The sequence below is a fragment of the Carcharhinus amblyrhynchos genome, chromosome 7, assembly GCF_965287045.1.
Source record: "Carcharhinus amblyrhynchos chromosome 7, sCarAmb.v2.hapA, whole genome shotgun sequence".
Taxonomy (NCBI): domain Eukaryota; kingdom Metazoa; phylum Chordata; class Chondrichthyes; order Carcharhiniformes; family Carcharhinidae; genus Carcharhinus; species Carcharhinus amblyrhynchos.
The window spans coordinates 58,623,926-58,636,772 of NC_137330.1; the positions used below are offsets into that span (position 1 = coordinate 58,623,926).

Below are 12,847 nucleotides of genomic sequence, written 5' to 3' on the forward strand. Positions count from 1 at the left end.
CATGCTAACCACTGTGCTACCGTGCCATCCAGAGTCGTGATTTTCAATCTCCTTCCTACCTCTGTGAAATCTGCTGTCAGGATCTCATCCCATCTCCTACCTAAGTCATTGGTAACAATGTGGATCATGACCTCTGGATGGTCACCCTTTCCCAGGAGAATGCCCTTCAGTTGCTCCTTGACCCTGGTACCATCCTGGAGTCACATCTACAGCCTCAGAACTAACTAACAAATCTCCTATCACTACTGTTCTTTCTTTCTTCTTCTTTCCTATACAGAAGAGCCATCTATATGGTGGCACAAACGTGACTCTGACTGCACTCTTCCAAGGAACCAATACTGGAAACCATTAGCTCCTAGACTTTTGTCTATCTTTAACAACATTAATTTCTCCAACATGTTTTTATTCACAAATAGATTTTTAGCTCCTCTTTGTGATTTATTTCTAATTTTGCTTATATCTCTGATGTTTTATCCTCATCTTTTATTGTGAAGATTGATATAAAGCAGCTACTTAGTAAGGTTTCCATTTCTTGATTTTAAAAATAGAGGACAGCATGAATTATAATGGTGGGAGCTACCTCAAAAAAAGCAGAAAAGCACTTTAGTTTTAATTTCAGGAGCTATTTTTCCTCCTCTCTATTTTTTGGTGCTACCTTTTTACCCACTTATCCTGTAACTCCTGTCCTTTGATCGTGAACATCAGCAAACGTTTACAGCAAGTATCATTGCAGATTAGCTTGATCTTCTCCTCACCGTAAAAAGTCTGACAACACCAGGTTTTAGTCCAACCTATTTATTTGATAATAGACTCACAAGCTTTCGGGGTTAGCCCCTTCATCAGGTGAATGGAGAGTTCACCTGACGAAGGGGCTAACCCCAAAAGCCTGTGAGTCTATTATCAAATAAATAGGTTGGACTAAAACCTGGTGTTGTCAGACTTTTTACTGTGTTTACGCCAGTCCAACGCCGGCATACCCACATCATCACTTCTCCTCACCAGCAGCCACTATCTCAAACGTCACTAGATACCAAATAAAGTTGGGATTTTATTTCATCTTCTCTTCTTCAACCAAGGAAAGTAAAACCTGAGGAAGAGAATGACGTCAGTTGTGATCACACTGATACTTCTCTATCCGTAATCAGATAACTCAGCATTGTCCTGACACCAAACCTAGACCTTCTTGGTCTACTTGGATCTATACAATGGAAGGCCACCATTTGATCTTAACAACGCTGCTGTTCTTCGATCAGGTATGAGGAATCGGGACCAGGGTGAGACAGGGGTGGAGTAAAGAAGCAATAATTAAATTGTTGCCCATATGCAGCACTATTGCACCTTGAAATTCAATCAACCACTCAACTTGAAACTTATGCAAATTCACATTTACACTCCACTGTTTGCTGTTCCTCATAAAAATATTAAAAGTGAAACAGTGTGTAATTAATAGCTTTACTTTCTTTTTTAAGAAAAAAGTATTTTCCTGCAACATATCAGAAGAAAAAACAGATCGAGTCACAATTAGAAAATGATGCTTCCACTTTTAAGTTAATTTTTTTTTAAGTGTGCATTGGCCCTGTACAATCAGCACTACAGCACTTGGCAGCAGTTCAATCTGCCAGCAAAACCCCATGTACCGTGTATCCTATTTTCAGTTTAGGAAATTAAACCAAAAGAAACAACAGAATAACTGCAAGAAAAACTACTATTTCTGTTCAATCTTAGAATCCATGCGCCCTACTTTTAGTTAGAAGGATATTAATTAACAATATACAAATACATTATATATAATATTGCCTACATCAGTGATTTTCAAGGCTTGCGCTACATAGATCCCTGCAGTATTGTCACATTCTCAGTGACTCTGCCAGACTGCCAAAAAAGGTGCTTTACGAGAGCATCTTTAATACAATTATATTTCCAAAATAACAGGAAGTAGATGCTATAAATCAAGGAATACAAACATCTGATGTTAGCAAAGATAAGGTTCTGCCTGCAGGGCCCCTAAAGCCCAAGGACCCTAGTTTGAACACCTGTGGCCTATAACACCATACACAATCAGGACAAACCATACACCACAGATATAAAATGGAATACGTAAGCTGTAATATTTTTTCTCTTCCTGTTATCAACACTTTCAAATTACTGAAGCCCCCACTTCATGGAATAGAGTCTTTTACTGCACCTTCGAAACACAGCTGTAAAGCCAAATGACTACATGAACACTATCTCTTAGAAAATTAAAAATGTCATGCTTTCTCCACGAACTCATACAAAATACACTGCTGTTATTTCAACACTTGCTACAGGCCACAGCCATTGTGTACACAGCAATGTCACTTCGAGAACAAGAGACATTTTTGCCACAGGCTGCAACATTCTACACTAGGATTCCATTTCCTGAACGTATGGCACTCAGTAGGCTCAGTTGCAAAACAACTCTAGTGGGATAGAGACTTTAACCTTTGCAACATTAATGTAGAGCAACCATCCTGACTGCTTTTCTATCAGGTCAGTTTGCTTAAAGTCTATAACATTAACTTTGATTCACAGACATCTGAGAGCAAACCATCTACCAGTCTGTGACTGATAGACTTCATATAATTGATATGCACCTGTCAAAATATATGCACATCAAACTGTGAGCATATTTCTCTGTACTGGATACACCATACAGATAAAGCATCTGTATTCATCACATGGGCCTCATAAATATATTCAACGTCACAAGGATTTGAAGTTGCTACTTCAAATAAATGAGAAGGAATATAACGGCATCTCCTCATAACTGAATTAAACTCTTAACAGTATTTCTACAAAGACCATCATACTATCCAATATGAATTTCCTCATTACTGCAGTCAGTACAAAACTGCTACAACTGAGTGCAGCAACACACAATATTTTTAACAATTTCTAAAGCAAAACATCAGATTGCAACTTGTGATACATTTCCATATGTAAAGATCATCATTGTAACATATAATAACATATAATTATCTCTGCTATTAGGATTAGGGTATTACATAATGCAATGTAATTGATTATTTTGAAATAAAACAGACAAAAGTATCTCATTACTACTGCCATCAGTTTCAGATAATTGCATTTAGGGCTTTTTCATATTCCAATTTTGATTATTCTCTCCCTCCTCATGCCACAAATCAATTTCTCATTAGCAACCTTCTCTCAGATGTGGATTAATCAACTGCTATACATTCATTAAAACAGTCAGAGAAGTGAGGATGAGGGGAAGAGTGATCTGCACAGACATCCATGGTAAGAACAGAAGCTTTACACAACACAATGCAAACTACATTGTTCCGCTGCTCAGGTATAGATGTGCATGAAAACCAGCCTGACGTTTTTAGGCCGAAAGATCATAATGCCATAAATTGGCATATCCTGAGGGCAGTTGGAGAGCAAGGGTACTTTAGCACATCCTGAGGTCGATTATAGTGCTCTCTTTAAAATCAGAAGAAGTCGATAATTTTCTTCTTTTATATTTTCTAAAAGGTATAACAGAACTTTCCACTTGTGACACCGAAATGTGTTGGAAGTTTTTCAAAGCTTATGTATTTCATTACAGATCTCCAGTGGCGGTATTCATAGGTAGTCAGGGTCACATTTCATACTGTGATGTTTGATGTTTAGATGCTAATTCAGCTTTTAAAGTCACTGCTTTGTATATGCAAATTCTGAAATGTTCAATCAAATAGTGAAACTGATGGAATTATAGCTGTCATAAAAGCTCAAATTTTCAGGTCAATGAATGACTTTCCTTCTCTTTTCTTAAGGTTTTACTGCCCCTGTAATGAAGTTTGACAATCTGAAGTATGATGTTTGGAAAATGTTAGATACACGCAAAATAAGTATTCATATATATCAAAGCAGATGGATTTGTGACACTGAACACACCAGATTAATCAAGAACATTATGCTTTCTCAATAATTTGTGAAACTGACATGGAATATAGAATCCCTACAGTGCAAAAGGAGGCCATTTGGTCCATCAGGCCTGCAGCAACAACAATCTCACCCAGGCCCTGTCCCCATAGCCTCATCTATTTACTCCGACACGAACAGTCAATTTATCATGGCCAATCAACCTAAACTGCACATCTTTGGAGTGTGGGAGGAAACTGGAGCATCTGGAGGAAACCACACAGACACGGGGAGAATGTGCAAACTCCACACAGACAGTCACCTGAGGAATTAAACCCGAGTTCCCGGCACTGTGAGGCATCAGTGCTAACCACTGTGCCACTGTATTGTCCCATTATTATAATACACATTATAATATCTACATTATAGGACAGATCTTGTGGTAGCAGGGCATCCAATGGCAAATGCTGATAAACTTTCTTTGGCACAGTTAAGTTTTTTAAAATGTCTTGCATGGGTAATAACAGCGCAATAAGGAAAACAAAACTTTGTGACCTGAGTGAACAAGGTAAGAAAATGGGAATCTCATTAATTAATCAGATCAGAGGATTGATTAATGAGGTTTACAAGGACTGTGGAGGAAATATATGTTATAATTAGTTCAATGTCAAACCCAATATAGAAATTCAAAGAGGGAAACAAAGATTGGATTAAGGGAGAGAAAAGAGACAAAGAAAGAAAGCCAATTTTATGCATTAATAATGGTGGGTGGCATTAACTTTGTTATTATTTTGATAGCAAAATGTTGCCAATTTCATAAGTCTGCAAAAGTTAACATCCATGAACCAAAACAAAACCTTGGTTTTTGAGAATCTTGTATCAAGAACTTAAGCAGATTATCTCCACCTAAATATTGAGCATTCTTCTTCCTTCGCTCTAAGCTTTCAAGACACTGGCTAAATTGTTCCGTCATGTACACAACAGTCAAATGTACACACAGCTAAGTACTTGGTCGGTTTTAAAGGTATTCCATCAAAGGAAGAATAAACCATGGGAGATTCAGCATATTACATTTTAAATGTACACTTTCCAATAATTAGCTGCCAATATCACAGTCATAGTGTCATAGAGTTATGCAGCACGGAAACAGGCCCTTCAGCACAACTCGTCCATGCCAACCAGGCATTCGTCTATCTACATGAACATTATATAGCAATTGCTCTGCACATTAACAGTTACTATCAGTCAGTGTATATACAGGCAGTCACATCAAAGGAAAGTATTATTCAAAGGTAATTCCTTGAAGTGATTTTAAAGCAGTGGTGTATTTTCATGTTTTAGATGATATTTAGAAAATAAGTTCAAGCTTACAGTTTCAAATTTCTTTTTATTTTAATGTTTTACTCCATCCTTAAGTTACAAAGCCAATGTTCAGATTGGACTGGCGAACCCAAATCCATTCCTTCCTTGCTCCAAAAATCAAATTCAGAATCCAATTGAATCCAACTCATGATCCCTATAAGAGAGACAAGCAAGATCAAAGCTGACAAGATAAGGGATTGTGCCCCATTTTAGGCTTGACCTGACACTTGATCTGAGCCAAAAGGCTAAAAATTTCAGGTATCTGTAACCTCAATTAGATGGTGCATTATAAATTTCATCCAGGTGACAATCATTCTCTACTTTTCACCTCCCAAAATATCCAAACCAGACATACTTGAAAACTTACCCTTTCGTGCCACCTTCATTCAAACTCCCACCACAACTCCACAGTCTTAGATAGTTCCATCTAACTTACTTCCATGATGGTTGAGTGGATTGGCTCAATTTTGTACCATCATAGATAACTTCATATAATTTATGACCATAATTTCTCCAGATTATCATGATTCATGAGGAACAATCTGATTTAGAAAAGACAGCCAGACAGACTCCAATTCAAAATACCTAGTTAAATGGCTGAAAATGCAAATTCAATTGATGATGTCGTAAGAATCCCTCCACTGGGTTACAGGCTTGTTGCCACCTCCATTGGGCAGGTATTGTCTACATCACAGAAAACACCGCCACTATTTGTATTCATGCAAAGTGTTTTGATCATCCACAGAAAATTTGCTGGCTGCAGCAGCCTTGCTGTAAGCTACACTTCAAATCAGAAATAAAGGCTCCTTCTTTTTTCTTTAGTATTGGTTCATATTTTCACTTGGTCAAACCTCACAAATCAGGAAGGGAAGAGATTTTTTTTGCCAGGTTATTGAGTTCTTCATTTATCCAAACCATATATACATGTACACTTGTTTTTGCAAGTCTCAAAGAATTTTGTATAAATTCCTACACTTTGGTTCACGATGAACAGGTATTTAGCAACAAAGGTATGTTTTATACCGTATATGCGAAGCCTATACTGTATATGCGAAGCTTACTTCAAAATTCTGACTTGAAAAATACAAAACAATTTTCCCCAGCCTTTTTCTAATCGTTACTGAAGATACTAACTCTTTCACCACAGGTGGTGGAACATTCCAGTAACTCACCCAAGGGATAATCCTTAATGTGTGAATCTAAAGAGCGAGTGTCAACAGACTATGTCCTTGCAGATGGATCCAAGCATGGGAGAGGATATGACAGGAGGTAAAGCATCATGGCCAAACCTGATCCCATCCTCTCTGTTGCCACTGGTGTCCTGCAGCTGTCACTGGATCTGGTCTGGACAATGCTACAAATAATACAACACAGACACCATGGTGTCTTGGGAGTTTAACTTTGAAATTAATATAAAACAGAAAACTACAGTTCAATGTTTCAGAAATCCATGAAACTGCTTTTAAACATACAGATCTAAAATCGTCCTGCTTTAAAGAACAAGATCCATGACAAAAAAACTCTGCTGGCCTATATTTTCTCAACAATTCTGCCCACGTCCATTTGTATTTTCTAACCATAAATTCAGTCCTTCATAAAACATACTAAATCTTGAAAAGTCGGACACTTTAGGGACTTTCAAGCGGTTATTGGATAGGCACGTGGAGCACACCAAAATTATAGGGAGTGGGATAGCTTGATCTTGGGATTGGACATAGCTCGGCACAATATTGAGGGCCGAAGGGCCTGTACCGTGCTGTAATATTCCATGTTAATGGTGCTGCACCTAGCATTTCAACATGTATAACCTGAGCTTAAACAGCAGCAACAAATCAGTAACTAATCTAAAATCATGACAAGATATTACGAATTCTACTAGCTTGTCCTCACCCTGTGGTGACCCTGTAGGAACCAAGAACTCAAGTTTGTGAAACAGCATGAGATAGAAAGTCTGATCCTGTATTGACAAACCCCCAATCCTGGCCATCCCAAAGCTAACCACAACTTATTTTTCAAACCGACCCTTATGGACCCCAAATTTCACTCCATGTATAAGCATCACACTCCTTTATCCTAAATCCCCACTTCTGTAGATCCCAAACGTCAAATCTGTAGGTCTGAAAAATTCTATAAATCCCAATTTATCCTCCTTGTATATCAATCACACCCCTGTACATCCCAAATCCCCAATTATAAACACCCCAAACACACCCTGTAAATCCCAAATCCCCAATTATAAACATTGCAAGCACACCCCTGTACGTTCCAAATCCTCAATTAAAAACATCCCAAACACGCCCCCGTACGTCCCAAATCCCCAATTATAAACATCCCAAACACACCCCTGTACGTCCCAAATCCTCAATTATAAACATCCCAAACACACCCCTGTACGTTCCAAATCCCCAATTATAAACATCCCAAACACACCCCTGTACGTTCCAAATCCTCAATTATAAACATCCCAAACACACCCCTGTACGTCCCAAATCCTCAATTATAAACATCCCAAACACACCCCTGTACGTCCCAAATCCCCAATTATAAACATCCCAAACACACCCCTGTACGTCCCAAATCCTCAATTATAAACATCCCAAACACACCCCTGTACGTTCCAAATCCTCAATTATAAACATCCCAAACACACCCCAGTACACCCCAAATCCTCAATTATAAACATCCCAAACACATTCCTATACGTCCCAAATCCTCAATTATAAACATCCCAAACACACCCCTGTACGTCCCAAATCCTCAATTATAAACATCCCAAACACACCCCTGTACGTCCCAAATCCTCAATTATAAACATCCCAAACACACCCCTGTACGTCCCAAATCCTCAATTATAAACATCCCAAACACACCCCTGTACGTCCCAAATCCCCAATTATAAACATCCCAAACACACCCCTGTACGTCCCAAATCCTCAATTATAAACATCCCAAACACACCCCAGTACACCCCAAATCCCCAATTATAAACATCCCAAACACACCCCTGTACGTCCCAAATCCCCAATTATAAACATCCCAAACACACCCCTGTACGTCCCAAATCCTCAATTATAAACATCCCAAACACACCCCTGTACGTTCCAAATCCTCAATTATAAACATCCCAAACACACCCCTGTACGTCCCAAATCCTCAATTATAAACATCCCAAACACACCCCTGTACGTCCCAAATCCTCAATTATAAACATCCCAAACACACCCCTGTACGTCCCAAATCCCCAATTATAAACATCCCAAACACACCCCTGTACGTCCCAAATCCTCAATTATAAACATCCCAAACACACCCCAGTACACCCCAAATCCCCAATTATAAACATCCCAAACACACCCCTGTACGTCCCAAATCCCCAATTATAAACATCCCAAACACACCCCTGTACGTCCCAAATCCTCAATTATAAACATCCCAAACACACCCCTGTACGTTCCAAATCCTCAATTATAAACATCCCAAACACACCCCTGTACGTTCCAAATCCTCAATTATAAACATCCCAAACACATTCCTGTACATCCCAATCCCACTCCTGGACAATACTGAGTGATTTTTAATCCCACAACGGGACGGTTCGCAGTTTTAACTCTAACCACCTGCCACCCGCCCGGTGGCCGCCGCTCGCTGCCCGGGAGACCGAGGCCTGGCTTCCCCCGCAGGCGGCTCTCTACCCTGCCCTGCCCGGCCCGGCCACAGCGGCCCTCTCCCTCCCGGCCCCGAGCTCACCTTCCCCGCAGCCCGGCCGCACTTACCTCCTACCCCCAGGATCCGGGTCCCTTCTCCCCGCAGCCCGAAGCCGGCGGCCCCGATCCCCCAGCGACTTGTTGCCGAGCCAGCCGCAGTGTCAGAGCAATAACATGGCGCTGACAGCAGGCAGGAAGCGAGGGCACAGAGTGAGAAACACTGGGAGGAGTCAGAGAAACACTGGGAGGAGTCAGAGAGAGAAACACTGGGAGGAGTCAGAGAAACACTGGGAGGAGCCAGAGAGAGAGAAACACTGGGAGGAGCCAGAGAAACACTGGGAGGAGCCAGAGAGAGAAACACTGGGAGGAGCCAGAGAGAGAGAAACACTGGGAGGAGCCAGAGAAACACTGGGAGGAGCCAGAGAGAGAAACACTGGGAGGAGCCAGAGAGAGAGAAACACTGGGAGGAGTCAGAGAGAGAAACACTGGGAGGAGTCAGAGAGAGAAACACTGGGAGGAGTCAGAGAAACACTGGGAGGAGCCAGAGAGAGAAACACTGGGAGGAGCCAGAGAGAGAAACACTGGGAGGAGTCAGACAGAGAGAAACACTGGGAGGAAGAGAGTCAGAATGAGAAACACTGGGAGGAACCAGAGTCAGAATGAGAAACACTGGGAGGAGTCAGAGTGAGAAACATTGGGAGGAGTCAGACAGTGAGTGAGAAGCACTGGGAGGAGAAAGTGGGTGTGTGACTGGTGTGTTCCTAAGTTTTGTGGCCATTTCCCAAAATAAAGTTTGTTTTTATGCATTCATAAGATGTGAGCATCACTGGCTGGGTCTACATTTACTGCTCATCCCTAATTGCCCTTTCCTTGTGAACCTGGTCCTGGGCTTGGCAAGGCAAGCTATCAACAGGTCCAGGCAGCGGGCAATTGACAGAGTCATCCGTTCTGACTGCCTCTGTACTGCAGCTATATTCGCAGCCAGGTGTCCCTGGAGAGGGAGCACGCGGTGTCCATGGGATGCAGTTGATACCTTCCATGCCCGCTGGGCACCGCAGGGGCTGGGGTGTATTATAAACCCCAAAAGTCACATTATGATTTAATGTTTTAAGTTTCTTTTTGACTTTGTTTTTTGTTCAGGCTGTTCCCCTTCCCTTTGGAGAGCTGCCCTTTTAGTTTGTCCCTAAGTAAATTTGAGTTAGTTTATTTGGTTGATGTCAAAAAGAGCTCCCTAATTGCCCTTGAACTGAGTGGCTTGCCATAGGCCATGTCAGTGGGATTCACAAGTCAATTGGAGTCACATTTAGACCAGACCATTTAAGGACAGTAGATTTCCTTCCCTAAAGGACGTTAATTAATCAGATTATTTTTTATAACAATTGGTGATGAATTTGTTATTGTCATTAGGCTTTAAATTCCAGACTTGGATTGAATTCCAATTTCAACATTTGCCCTGGTGGGATTTGAACCTGGGCTCACAGGGCATTGCCCTGAGTCTCCGCATTACTAGTTCACTCCAACAATGCCTCCCAAAAATTCCTCTAAATGCACCTCATTTTTCTTGCTCTTGCCCTGGCCATTTTGTCAGTCTGAAGTGATTGCTGGTTGGAAATGGTGTGGTGCCTTCCAGAAGGCAGATGAATGAAGCAGGAATCAAACTTTGTTGTTACTAACTATGTTAATTCCTTGACCAACCTGATTTGAAGGATTATGAAATGGTGAGTACAAGGTTACAGGATGTTTTGCAAGTGCTATTGGGAGGGTTTAAACCAGGTTTGTCCAAGCTTTTCACTCCGGGGAGTACATTTGCATTTTTTTATGCGAGGGCCAATGACCAAATTTTGGAAAGACAAGGTTTGGCAAAACGACAAACTGAATTTGAGAAAAAAATAGAGGTTTGTGATTCTCCAGCCCCAAACACTCTTATGTAGAGTGCGCTGAGGCCGCACAAGGTCAGAGAATCACAGGGGAAGGGCTAAATGTTTTTAGTGCCTGGTAGAAGTCTCTTGGGAGTCTATGGAGGGGGAGGAGGACATTTAACTTTGAGATCAGAAGAGTGTCACGATCTCTGAGGAGCCAGTCATCTGGGCGTTTTTAAGTCCCCACTCTAAAAAAAATTCTAAACATTGGAGAAATTGGTGAGACTCTCCCCAGGCTTCAAAAGAATTCCTAAGTGCGGTTGAATTGTGAACTGAATCGCCCCAACCATCCAAAGGGAATTTCACCAGCATTCCCACAGGAGGCAGCACAAAAATATTTTGGGAGAATTCTGCCCGAGGTTTTACGGGCAGAATTGTTGAAAACATTTGATTTAAAAAAAACAAGCAATAAAAAAGTGTGAACAATGAACAATCACAAAATAATCAAGTGGTGACTTGTGCAATTATTTTCCCTTTATGTTGTTATACATTCCTCCTAACTGTGGTAGGTAAAATGTTAGAATCTGTCATTAAGGAGGAAATTGCGAGGCATCTTGAAGGGAATTGCTTGATAGAGCAGACGCAGCACGGTTTCATTAAAGGGAAGTCGTGTCTGACAAATTTACTGGAGTTCTATGAAGATGTGTCTAGGGCAGTGGATAGAGGAGAGCCGGTGGATGTGGTCTTTCTAGATTTTCAGAAGGCGTTTGACAAAGTACCTCACAAGAGGTTATTGCAGAAGGTCGAGGGACATGGAGTTGGGGGTAGGGTGTTAGCGTGGATAGAGGATTGGTTGTCAAATAGGAGGCAGAGAGTGGGGGTCAACGGGTGCTATTCGGATTGGCGGATGGTGACTAGTGGAGTGCCCCAGGGGTCAGTGCTGGGGCCTCAGCTTTTTACCATTTATATAGATGATCTGGAGGAGGGAACCGAGTGTAGGGTGTCGAAATTTGCTGATGAGACCAAGATTGGGGGAACGGCAAATTGTGCGGAGGGTGTGGAGAGTCTGCAGAAGGATCTAGATAGGCTGGGCGAATGGGCCAGGAAATGGCAAATGGAATTTAATGTTGGCAAGTGTGAGGTGGTCCACTTTGGTAGGAAGAATGGTAGGAAGGACTATTACTTACGGGGCGAAAAACTGCAGCAGGCGACGGTGCAGAGGGACCTCGGGGTCCTTGTGCATGAGTCGCAAAAACCCAGCTTGCAGGTGCAGCAGGTGGTCAGGAAGGCGAATGGGATGCTGGCCTTCATAGCGAGGGGGATTGAATATAAAAGTAGGGAGGTCTTGCTGCAGCTGTATAGGGCATTGGTGAGGCCGCAGCTGGAGTACTGTGTGCAGTTTTGGGCGCTGCACCTGCGCAAAGATATTTTGGCCTTGGAGGGAGTGCAGAGGAGGTTTACTAGGCTGATACCGGAGTTGAGGGGGTTGAGCTATGAGGAGAGGCTGAATAAACTAGGCTTGTACTCGTTAGAGTTTAGAAGAATGAGGGGAGATCTCATTGAGACGTATAAGATGATGAATGGGATGGATAGGATAGAGGTGGAGAGAATCTTCCCGCTCAAAAAAGACAGTAGGACTAGGGGGCACAGCCTCAAGATAAAGGGGGGGCAGTTTAGAACGGAGTTGAGGAGGAACTTCTTCACTCAAAGGGTGGTGAATCTCTGGAATTCTCTGCCCGTTGAAGTGGTGGAGGCTGCCTCGCTAAATATTTTTAAGACGCGGGTTGGTGGGTTTTTTATAAGAGAGGGGATTAAGGGTTATGGGGAGAGGGCGGAAAGGTGGAACTGAGCCGCGACAGATCAGCCATGATATAATTGAATGGCGGGGCAGGCTCGAAGGGCTAGATGGCCTACTCCTGCTCCTATTTCTTATGTTCTTATGTTCAATATGCTTTTTTTTAAAGCAGCAGTGTGTTTTCTTTCCAGCAGTGTGCATTGAAGGGGCTTGTAATTGGGAAATTTTTGGGTTGATTTTGA

At 41.8% G+C, this 12,847-nt stretch overlaps 1 protein-coding gene across 4 annotated transcripts in view; it reads right to left on the reverse strand.

Annotated features, from left to right (window-relative positions):
• Window positions 1–9,148, reverse strand: part of LOC145344979 (intersectin-2-like) — a 213,215-nt gene extending 204,067 nt beyond the window's left edge. For all 4 annotated transcript variants that reach the window (XM_080192400.1, XM_080192401.1, XM_080192399.1 and 1 more), the window contains exon 1: window positions 9,021–9,148. The gene's annotated coding sequence lies outside the window, so the exon portion shown is untranslated. The remainder of the gene's footprint in view (window positions 1–9,020) is intronic.
• Between the last annotated feature and the right edge of the window lie 3,699 nt (window positions 9,149–12,847).